The sequence below is a fragment of the Lynx canadensis genome, chromosome D4 (genome assembly GCF_007474595.2).
Source record: "Lynx canadensis isolate LIC74 chromosome D4, mLynCan4.pri.v2, whole genome shotgun sequence".
Classification (NCBI taxonomy): domain Eukaryota; kingdom Metazoa; phylum Chordata; class Mammalia; order Carnivora; family Felidae; genus Lynx; species Lynx canadensis.
In genome coordinates, this window is record NC_044315.2 from 91,585,503 (window position 1) to 91,595,468 (window position 9,966).

Genomic DNA, 9,966 nt, shown 5'->3' on the forward strand with positions numbered 1-9,966 from the left:
AGGGTACACCACCCCTGTTTTATAGACGAGGCCGCCACAGCTCAGAGACAACGACTTGGCCCGGATCACACAGATCAGAAACCACGAGCTCAGCTCTCCCCTCTCGGACTTGAAATGAAGTAGGTTCCGCGAGACTTCCCGAAGCTGTCGGGCTGACTTTCGCATGGGCGCTCCTGGCCTGCTGGTCGGTTGCTCCTGCCGCGTGGACGGGGTGTGGGGTGTGCGCCTGTTTTCTGTGGGGGTCTGTGGAGGTAAGTGGGTCTGCAGGCCCTTCCCGCGTCCCTGCCGTCCCGGAGTGCCAGAGACCCGTCCAGCCCAGAGGCCTCCACGATGCTCCCTCGTTCCAGAAGGCCGTGCCGGCTGCTCGTGGCGCCGTCGTGGTTTGGGGGGGGACAGCGTGTGGAATGCCCCTCCACCCTGAGTTGACCTCAGCTGGGTTATCGGCCCCAAAAGAGCGTCAGAGCGTGTGCGCTTATGGAGTGTCGGCTGGGTACGGAGCTGGAAACGAGGAGGTGTTCGCAGAGGATCCAAGTTGCCCCTTTGTCATGCCTCCTGGAGCTGGCAGGTCGGGTGCTTTCATTTTTTTTTTTTTAATCCAAAATGCCTGGAAGCCGCCTTGGATTTAATTAAACTAATTAGGTATGGCCACAATCTGCTGATCCCAAGGAGAGATCACGTGTGTCCAGAGCCGCTTTGGCCGTGAGGGCCTGAGATGCTGATGCCAGGAGCCAGCCCTGGCGTTGGGTCTGAGCCTTCCGGGCGCCACCCAGCCCCGCCCCGCGCCCACACCACCCTGGCGGGCCTCCTCCCCGGAGAACAGGTTGGGAAGCCCGTCGGCGGGGACACGGCACAGAGAGGGCGTGGGACCCCGGGGCCTACCAGGATTCCTCTCCTGCCCACGCCTCCGTCGTCGACTCCTTCCCGACCCTGCCTCGTGCCCTTGCTGGTAGACCTCGCCTCCTCTTAGCCTGATTCTTCCTGGAGGCGCTAGTCCAGAGGCCCCTCCTCTGGGAAGCCTCCTCTGATGGCACTCTCCTGTCCCGCGGCGTGGCGAGCCTGGCCGTGGCCCCCAGACCTGGGTGCGTCGCTAACCTCGCACTTCCGCGCCCTTACTCCACCCAGCGTGTGGGTGCCACGCTTCTGCTGCGCGCTCTGCAAAGCCCAGGAGCTGTGTGTTTTCTGTCGCCCTCCAGACTGGGCCGAGCCCCTCCAGGAGGTCATCTCGGGGTCCCACGGAGCCTGCGTCCCTTTGTTCCTTTGCCGCTGTGTTGCATCATCCCAAGGCAGGCTCTGTGCTTGCTGGGGGGCCCGGGGGGGCCAGCTGGGAGGGTCCTGCTCTCATGACGCCCCAGGCGAGTGCGGGCACACCGCAGAGGTGTCGCCCAGATGCCTGGGGCCGCAGAAGCGGCCTGCAGGTGGCCCGGGTCCTGAGGCCGAGGCGTGCGATGCCAGGGCAGCGGGGAGCAGAGAGGAAGCCTCATACTCGTGGAAAGAGGAAACCTCTTCTGTTTCAATTTTGAAAACGCGTTGTACTCACGGCAAGCTCCGCGTGCTGCACACACAACTGTTTTCGACCCAGTTGAGGTGAATGGGTCATTTGGTCCCTCACCCCGAGTGTGTCAGCGCGTTGCCCCAAACAGGGGCGTTGTCCTCGCTGAGCGCGGCCCGGCCTCCCCGTCACGTCCCGCCGTGTGACCCACTCACGCCTCAACGGGTGTCCCTGAAATGCCGGTTCAGCAGAAGGGGCGACCGGGAGGGTTGGCTGCTCTCCCTCTCTCCAGCCCCTCCGTCTGGGCCGGCCCCTCAGCCTTCCCTTGATTTTCAGACCCCAACACCCTGCAGGCACCAGGTGCCTTTTGTTGCAGAACGTCCCTCCGTTGGGTCCCTCTGCGTCCCCTCGGGACTGGATTCGGGTTGTGCGCCTGCGCGGGAGACCGGCCACGATGCCACCCGCTCCCGCCCCTGTCCTGCAGGCGGCAGGTGCTTCGGCTTCGACCCCACTCCCTCGCTTGACGGAGGCGGGGTCTGCCGATCCTGTCCTCGGCGTCACTCCGTCCCCCGTCATTCACAGCTTTTCTCCGGAAGGGACTTGGGACAAGGTGCGCCCCCGGTCTTTCCTTCCTCCTTCTTCTCTTCCTTCCTCTCTCTCTTTCTGCCAGTTTGGATCGCGGTTTCCTGTTTTATTCCATGCATTAACGTCTGTTACCGTCATCGTTTGTTTTTGCGCTCACGCTCCCTCGGGTTCGACCCCGGGAACTGCTTCTGTGTGTCTTTGACACGTTCCCAGTGTTTCCGGTGCCCTGCCCTCCTTTCCGGCGCGAGACGTCCAGACTCCTTTTTTATTCTTCTTAGTCCCTGCCAGGAGTCAGCCGTGTGCTTCCGTCTTGGAGAGGGGTGTTTAGAAGCCAAGCTCTGGGTGCAGGGGTGCACACCGCAGCAGGGCGCTCTCCGTGGTGAGAGCTGGAGGTGTGTGTGTGTGTGTGCGCACCCAGGTGTAGACATATGTGCTGTGTGCTTGTGTGTGTCTGGACACGTTTGCATTTGTCTTTATTTTCCAAGTGTATCGGTGCCACCCCACAGAAATATGTGAGCCGGTCTGTGTTTAAAAACTTCTGGTGATCATATGAAAAAAGTAAATAGTGACGCAAAACTCTACTCTTAATGACACGTTAAAAAAATTTTTTTTTAACGTTTATTCATTTTTGAGACAGAGAGAGACAGAGCATGAACAGGGGAGGGTCAGAGAGAGAAGGAGGCACAGAATCTGAAGCAGGCTCCAGGCTCCGAGCTGTCGGGACAGAGCCCGAGGCGGGGCTCGAACTCAGGAGCTGTGAGATCATGACCTGAGCGGAAGTCGGACGCCCAACAGACTGAGCCACCCAGGCGCCCCCTTAATGACACATTTTATTTAATCCATGCATTCTCAGCAAGGGGCGATATGGCCCCCAGGGTGGTGGAAACCGGATCTCTGGGGGTAAAGAAATCAAGTGCTTTTTATGCACAGGCGAAGCACAGACGTACATAGAGTACAAAACAGATACACGGTTCCTCTGTTGTATTAAAATTTGATAGCGGGAGGTCGATTAGGAGGTCGATTATGCAGAGTGCCTGGAAAGGGTCCCAGTGGGGACAACTGGAGAAAGAAACCTGCATTTCGCCAGCACTGGTTTTTCCACGAGGCAGGGTTGTGGCTCTGAGCGGCTGGGTAGCGATAGCTCGTCCCTGAGGGCGGGGCTGGGAGCGGGGGTGGGCTAGCAGAGGCCGATGTGCCGGGGTCCCCTCTTTGGCACTGGCCTGACCAACGGGGAGGAGGGGCCCTTGCAGGGCTGTGTGGAGCAGGGTCCTGAGGCCTGGGTGTGGAATCGGCCGGAAAGGCCCGTGGCCGTCATCTGCCCGGGTCGTGGGAAGGCACAGCCTGCCGTTGGTGGACAGCGGGTTGTTTGTGGGGGACGCGCCGCTGGCACCGGTCTGCCTTTGGCCTCGGTGGGCTGGGATGGAACCTGGAAGTTTGCCGTGCGTTTGGCGGGGAGGCCGTCCTGAGGGAGGACCCGCGTCTGTCCACGGTCTGGGCCCTGGAGATGGGCGTCTCAGTGCTGGGAATGGGGGGGGCTCTACGGAGCCCGGGGCCAAGTGTGGGGCCTCCGGCCTTGCTGGAGGCTTGACCGGGATGAGCAGCCACGGTGAGCCCCCACCCCAGCGCCTCGTTGGAGCTCTTTCTTGCATGCGGACATGGTGGCCGAGGATGTCCCCTCCCTGGAGAGCGACTGCCTCATCCTTCCCAGAGACGCACCAGGTCCCGCTCTGGGGGTCAGCAGTGTGATGCCCTCCAGCCTCTTCCTCCCGGCCCCGTGCCCAGCATGTTGGTGTCTGTGGCTTCCTGAGTTCGAGGGTGGGACGCCCCCGGGGCGGACAGTGCGGGTGGGGCCCTGGTTTAGGCAGAGACCCAGGCTCAGCCCCACGGCCGAGGCCCTGCCAGGTGGGCCTCCGTCCCGACTGGCCCGTGAGTCCACCCCTCTCTCCCCCAGCAGGGGTGGACCCTCGTCTCGTGTCGAGGGCCAGACGGTACATATTTCAGGCTTTGTGGGCCAGACGGTCTCCGTCGTGACCACTCAACTCTGCCCTCCTGGTGTGAAAGCAGCCGTGGTCGATCTGGAAATGGGTGAGCCGTGGCCGTGTGCCAGTAAACTTCCTGGAGACTGAAATTTGATTTCGTATCACTTTCACGTGTCGCCGAATATTATTCTTCTGGTTTTTTCCCCCCCGACCGTTTAAAAACATGGAAACGCGCCTCAGCTTTGTGGCCCGTGCAGAGCCAGGCAGCGGGCTCCCTTGCCACGCTTGGGGCCTGTCCTGGGCCTGTGAAGGAGCCCTGGTCCCCGGGCTCGGCCCTCCCGGAGTGTGCCGTTCTGTCTCCCTTTGTACCCGGGGCCCTTGGCACGGGCTCCCGCAGCAGGAAGTGCTCAGTAGGAGCAAAGCTTCTCCATCTTGCGCCAGAAATCGTGCCAAGTGCTGGGGCCGTGATCACCCACTTTGTAGGTGAGGCCGCCGAGGCCGCCGGGGCTGGGCCCCCGGGGTCTGGACATTTGGTGAGCGAGGTGAGGGCCCTGACGCGGCGGTGGAGGGACGCACCGCCATCGGCCACTCGGCTCCAGCGGGGACCTCAGTGGCAGCGGGGTCACCGGCCTGGCCGAGTCTCCGTCTCCTCGTCTGAAAAGGGGACGCCCGTGGGCACCCTGCAGGCTGCCGGGGGCATTTGATGGGAAAACGCGGGCCTGGCGCTGTCCCCGTCTCATGCCTGGCGCCCGCTGGTTCCCTCCCAGAAGCTCAGTGCTGGTGGGCGCAGGAGGTGGGGACAGCTGCAGGGTTTGCTGTCACCTCGTTTGGGGCTGTGTCAGTCCTTAGCTGATGCAGATATTTGGATCCGTGAGGACAGGGACTGAGGAGGGCATGGAGGAACTGACCTTGGAAAGCCGGATGGCTTTAGGTAAGTGAAGGCTGGAGATGGGCGGTTGCTGCAGAGATGGCCCCCATTAAAAACAAAGAAAAATTTTTTTAATGTTTACTTTTGAGAGAGAGAGAGAGCGGGAGAGGGGCAGAGAGAGGGGGAGTCACAGAATCTGAAGCAGGCTCCAGGCTCTGAGCTGTCAGCACAGAGCCCCACATGGGGCTCGAACTCACGGACCGTGAGATCATAACCTGAGCTGAAGTCAGACGCTTAACCGACTGAGCCACCCAGGCGCCCCGGGGATTCTCGATCGTTGCTGCCAGCCGTGCCCCGTCCTGGGAGGGTTTGTCCCCTGACTGCCCAGCACCGGCCCCTCCCCTGGGCCTTAGGAGACCCCGTGAAGCACCGGGTTGGGCACTTAATGGAGAGGTTACGGGGGCTACCCGAGGTCACACAGCTGCGTGGAGCGTGAGGCCTCTTGCCAACCCGCACAACGGCCCTTGGACGGTCCCCACTGGTGAGGAGGCTGGGGGGTGCCCAGGGCCTGAGTCCAGAGGTGGCCGCGGGCTGCCCGGCCCTGCCCTTGTGGCTTCATGGCTCTGGGCCCGTCCTCACCTGCTCCCTGGTGCTGGGAGGGGCTCACTGTGTCGTTGCTCCCCACTCGTGGTCACGCGCTCATGGGCATCGGGCGAGAGAAACAGGGACCCCTGACACTGTGTCCCTGACCTTCCAGAAGAGGAGACGGCAGGAGGGTTCTTGAAGAGACGAAAGGGGCACTTTCCAATGCAGAAAGCCATCCAGCAGGCCCGCGAGGGGCTGCCTGTCGGGACGCTGGGGAGGTGACAGTGGCCCTACTCCGGTCGTGTGTTCTGACCTGTGTCCCCGCGGCCCTGCCTGCTCTCCCCAAATGCCATTTCTGGAACTGGGGAATGCACTGCTTGGGGGTGAAGTTGAGGCCTGTTGGGGGGGGGTGGGGGTGCCTGAAGCTGGGGTCTCAGGGTGAGGGGGCCTCCCTGTCCCCGCCCGGCCGTGGGGCCCTGCTCAGTGCCCCTCCTCCACCATCAGATGACGTCAGGTCCCTGCCGAGCTGTCTCCCGGCGCATTCATGGCTCTGCCACGCAGATCAGTGCGTCCCTGAGATGTGGGAGGTGGCGGGGAGGGTGCTGGTCCGCGCCCCCAGGAGTCCCTGTGCCGGGGACAGGCCTGGGTGCCAGGTGTGGGCCTGCTCCCGCGCCCCCCCGCCCCAGCCCTGCCTCTGGGTGGTCTCCTCCCTCAGCGCACCTCCCTTTCTGTGCCACACGCTTCCAGGTTGCCCAGATGTCCACTTGATCGTCGTAGCTGACCCGTAGGTGCAGGATGCTGCCAGGCGAGGGTGGTGTGGGCACCGATCGCGTGGCGGCCAGTGGCCCCAGGGAGAGGGGACCTCTGCAGAGGTGCAAGGGCTGAGCCGCCTGCCAGGGTCCCCACGGCCCCGCCCCTGCCTTCCTCACGTCAGAGCCGAGGCCCACGTTCAGGCTTCTCTGGCTTGTCCCGGCAGGGGCTGGCTGTGGTCCATGGCGGTGCTCCCGTTTGCTGGCCCCTGGGGCTGGCAGGCGGCTTGCTGAGAGGCCTCAGTGCCCCACAGGAGTGGGGGGTCCCAGCTTGTAACTGTACAAGCGGGCGTCTGGTTCCGGGGCCATCGCCACCTGTCCCGGGCACACGGGGCACCTGGGGCAGTCTGTTCGCAGCCCGTGTCAGGCCCTCGTGCTCCCGGCAGCCACATCCGGAGACCCTCCCTCCCTTCCCTGAGCTCCTCCCACTCTTCCTTTACCCCTCCCTGCCAGAGGCGGGCATCTGTGTGCCCCCCCAGCCCCCCGAGTCTCTGGCCGCAGGGGCAGGAGAGAGGACAGCTGACGGGCATTTCGGTGAGGGACGAGACCGCTCGGATCTGAGCTGTTTTCCCGCGCGGGTGATGGCCTCGCGCAAGAGCTGCCACGGAGACATTCGGTTTTACTTGTTTTCACCCCAGAGCTCGGAGGAAGCAGGCTTGAGGCGCGGCAGCGGGGCGTGACCACACGGCTGCTCCCCCCGGGCCTCTGTGCTCCTGGCTGCAGAAGGGGCCCCCGTCCCTCGAGGTGTCTGGGCGTAGTCGGTGCGGTGAGGGCTCAGGGCCGGTGTCCTGGCTCGGCTGCCGAGCACCGTGGGCCGCGGAGCTTGACGGTCGTGGGGCCTCGGTTTCCTCCTCTGTAGGATGGGCGATCTTTCTCGGCGGGTGAATAGATAAACGTGGGGTCTCTCCAGACGACGGAGTAGGAGGCGACCAGAGGGAGGAATGAAGCCTGACAGGTGTTGCCGTGTGGACGAACCTCGGGCACGTGTGGAGGGAGAGAAGGCAGACACGAGAGGGTAAGGACTGTGGGACTCCAGCGATACGAGGTTCCAGGGCAGGTGAATCGACACACACAGCGAGTGGGGGGGGGGGGGTGGTGCGGGGAGGGGGGAGGGAAACCGGCGGTGAGTGTACTAAATCACCAATCGTAATTTTGTTACATGTCCTTTTTTTTAAATGTTTATTTTTAAGAGACAGAAACAGAGAGCGAGCGGGGGAGGGGCAGCGAGAGAGGGAGACACAGAACCCGAAGCAGGCTCCGGGCTCCGAGCTGTCCGCACAGAGCCCGACGTGGGGTTCGAACCCACAAACCGTGAGATCACAACCTGAGCCAAAGTCAGACGCTTTACCTACTGAGCCACCCAGGCGCCCCCCCACTTTTTTTAAATTAAAGTTTACTTATTTATTTTTGAGAGAGAGAGAGAGAGGGAGGGAGGGAGTGCGAGTGCACGCGAGCAGGGGAGGGGCAGAGAGAGGGAGAGAGAATCCCTAGCAGGCTCCACACTCATCACAGAGCCCATCATGGGGCTCGAACTCGTGAACTGTGAGATCATGACCTGAGCCCAGGTCAAGGGTCAGACGCTTAACTCGCTGAGCCACCCGGGCGCCCCTCTGATGTGTCTTACCACACAGGAAGAGCCTTGGGCTGGCGGGGGATTATGTGAGGCATTTGAGCAGGTGCGGGCAGGTGAGTACCTGAAACCCTCACTTGCTGTGCTGGGGGCCTCGGGGCCACCGTGTGACTCCCACGGGCCCCGCACACTTTGCCTGTGGCCTCCCTCTTCCACAGAAGATGTAAAGGGCCCAGTTTTATGACTGTGCGGATGTAAAGGTAAGGGTACTAGCAGCATATGTTGAAATGTGGTCTTTGACCTCACACCCCTTTGGGCCCTACAAGTGCTGGCCCGCCGTGCCTGGGGAGTGGCTCAGCCCTGCGTGGTGGCAGGACACCTTTCTCGGGCCTCTTCTTGTCCTGGGTCCGTGCTGCTGCAGGACTCGGGGCACTGAGGCAGGGCTGGGTGCCCCGGGGGTTCCGCGGGACTTACTTCTCTCTCTGGGAGTGAGGCTTGAGTGGAAGCAGGAGGCAGCTGCCTCTGCTCCCGGCTCCTGACTCAGCGCCTCAGACAGGACGGCCCAGGAGAGCTCCTGAGCTCATGTGTCGGGAGAAAGTCCCCCCTCCTCCCCACCTCCTGTGCACCCGATTCAGAGTGTACGATGAAGGAAGACGGGGACCGGGAGCATGTGAGAGGTTGCGTCTCAGTGGCCCTACCTGTAAAATGGGACCATCATCTCTAGGTGCCTCCAAGGGTGATGGGAGGAAGGCTCCTGGGGCATCTGATGTCCCCCGTGAACAACGGAAGCCGCTCGGGGTCTGGGTGCTGGGATCTGTGTTTGCGTAATCCCTCCTGCGGGAAGCCGCCCTGCCTCTGACGTGGGAGTCTGCGCTCTGGTTGACAGGTCCCGGGCCCTGTGCCACTGGGTGAAGGGGGGGGCGTTTTCTCCCTGCCCTGCAGTAGCCCAGCGGCCCCGGAGCCGCGATTGCCCCCCGGAAGCGCACCCGGGGGCGGCATTGGCTTTCAGCAAGGATGTGGGTTTTCTCCGTGTCTCTGGCAGATTCGGTTTTCCTGCATTGGCGGCCACACTCCTGGAGCCTTCCCTGCCGTCCCTCCCGCTGACCTTCCCGGCCGGGCGTCCGTGTGGGGGCAGTGGGCTTCCTGAGGGTTCCATCGGGGGAGCGGAGGGGCGGGCCGTGGAGGACGGGCGCCTCGTCTGGGAGTGAATAAGGGCGTCAGTAAATCCAGGCTATGAACCTCGCCTTCCGCAGGCGGCCCTTGTGTGCGGAGCTCACGTCTGCTTTGGCTCTGCGGTGCCGTGAGGCCCGGCTGCACTTCCGGGACTTGTTTCTGGAACTGGGTGCGTGTGCGGACGGATCCCAGTGGACCTTGGGGTCGGGAGGCCGGCGCGACCTGCCGTCTCTCTGTGCATCCCTGCATCCCTGACAGGTCTGCATGGTGCTGGCCGCCTCCAGTAGGCGGAGAGTGGGGGGGGTGGGCTTGCGTCCATCCTCCCGGCGGTGGCTGAGGGTTCTGGGGTTTGGCCTGCAGAGCTCCGTCCACCCTGTGCACCCCACTCTAGCCAGGGGGCAGGGTCCAGGCGTCGATGGCTGTTGAACGGCTGGTTCTGCTCATGCCAGGGACCACACTCTGGACCGGCTCTGGATCTCCATCCCGAGGCCTCCCCCCTGCACGAGTGTGTCCGGCTGGTGGTGGTTGTGTCCTGCAGGGTGGGAAATGGCCCCGGCCAGGCGGCCAGCAGGTCACCGCCGTGTCTCGCCTTGCCCAGCGGAGCGGCTCCGGTCTTCAGCCTTTCTGCCGCTTCGCCATCTGGCGGCCGTGGGGACGTGCGGGCCAGCACGTGGCCTGCCTCCGGGGGGTGGATCCAGCCGGAGTGCTCAGCCCCTTCCTGTGTTCCTCGGGCGCGGCGGTGTCCCCTGCGTGCTGGGCTGGGTCTGGGCTGCTCCCGGGCTGCCCGGCGATGCCTGGATGATCATAATTAGTCACAGTGCTGGGGGCGCCTGGCCACGGACCTGACCCCTGCAAAGGACAGCCTCGGGGAGTGGGGGTGACCGGGGGCCGTTTGATAGCACTGGAGG

General features: G+C 63.3%; 1 non-coding gene across 1 annotated transcript; it reads right to left on the reverse strand.

Annotated features, from left to right (window-relative positions):
* Nucleotides 1-7,596: 7,596 nt before the first annotated feature.
* On the reverse strand, nt 7,597-7,681 carry TRNAQ-UUG. The gene has a single exon. It is a non-coding gene; the product is annotated as a tRNA-Gln (tRNA).
* Between the last annotated feature and the right edge of the window lie 2,285 nt (nt 7,682-9,966).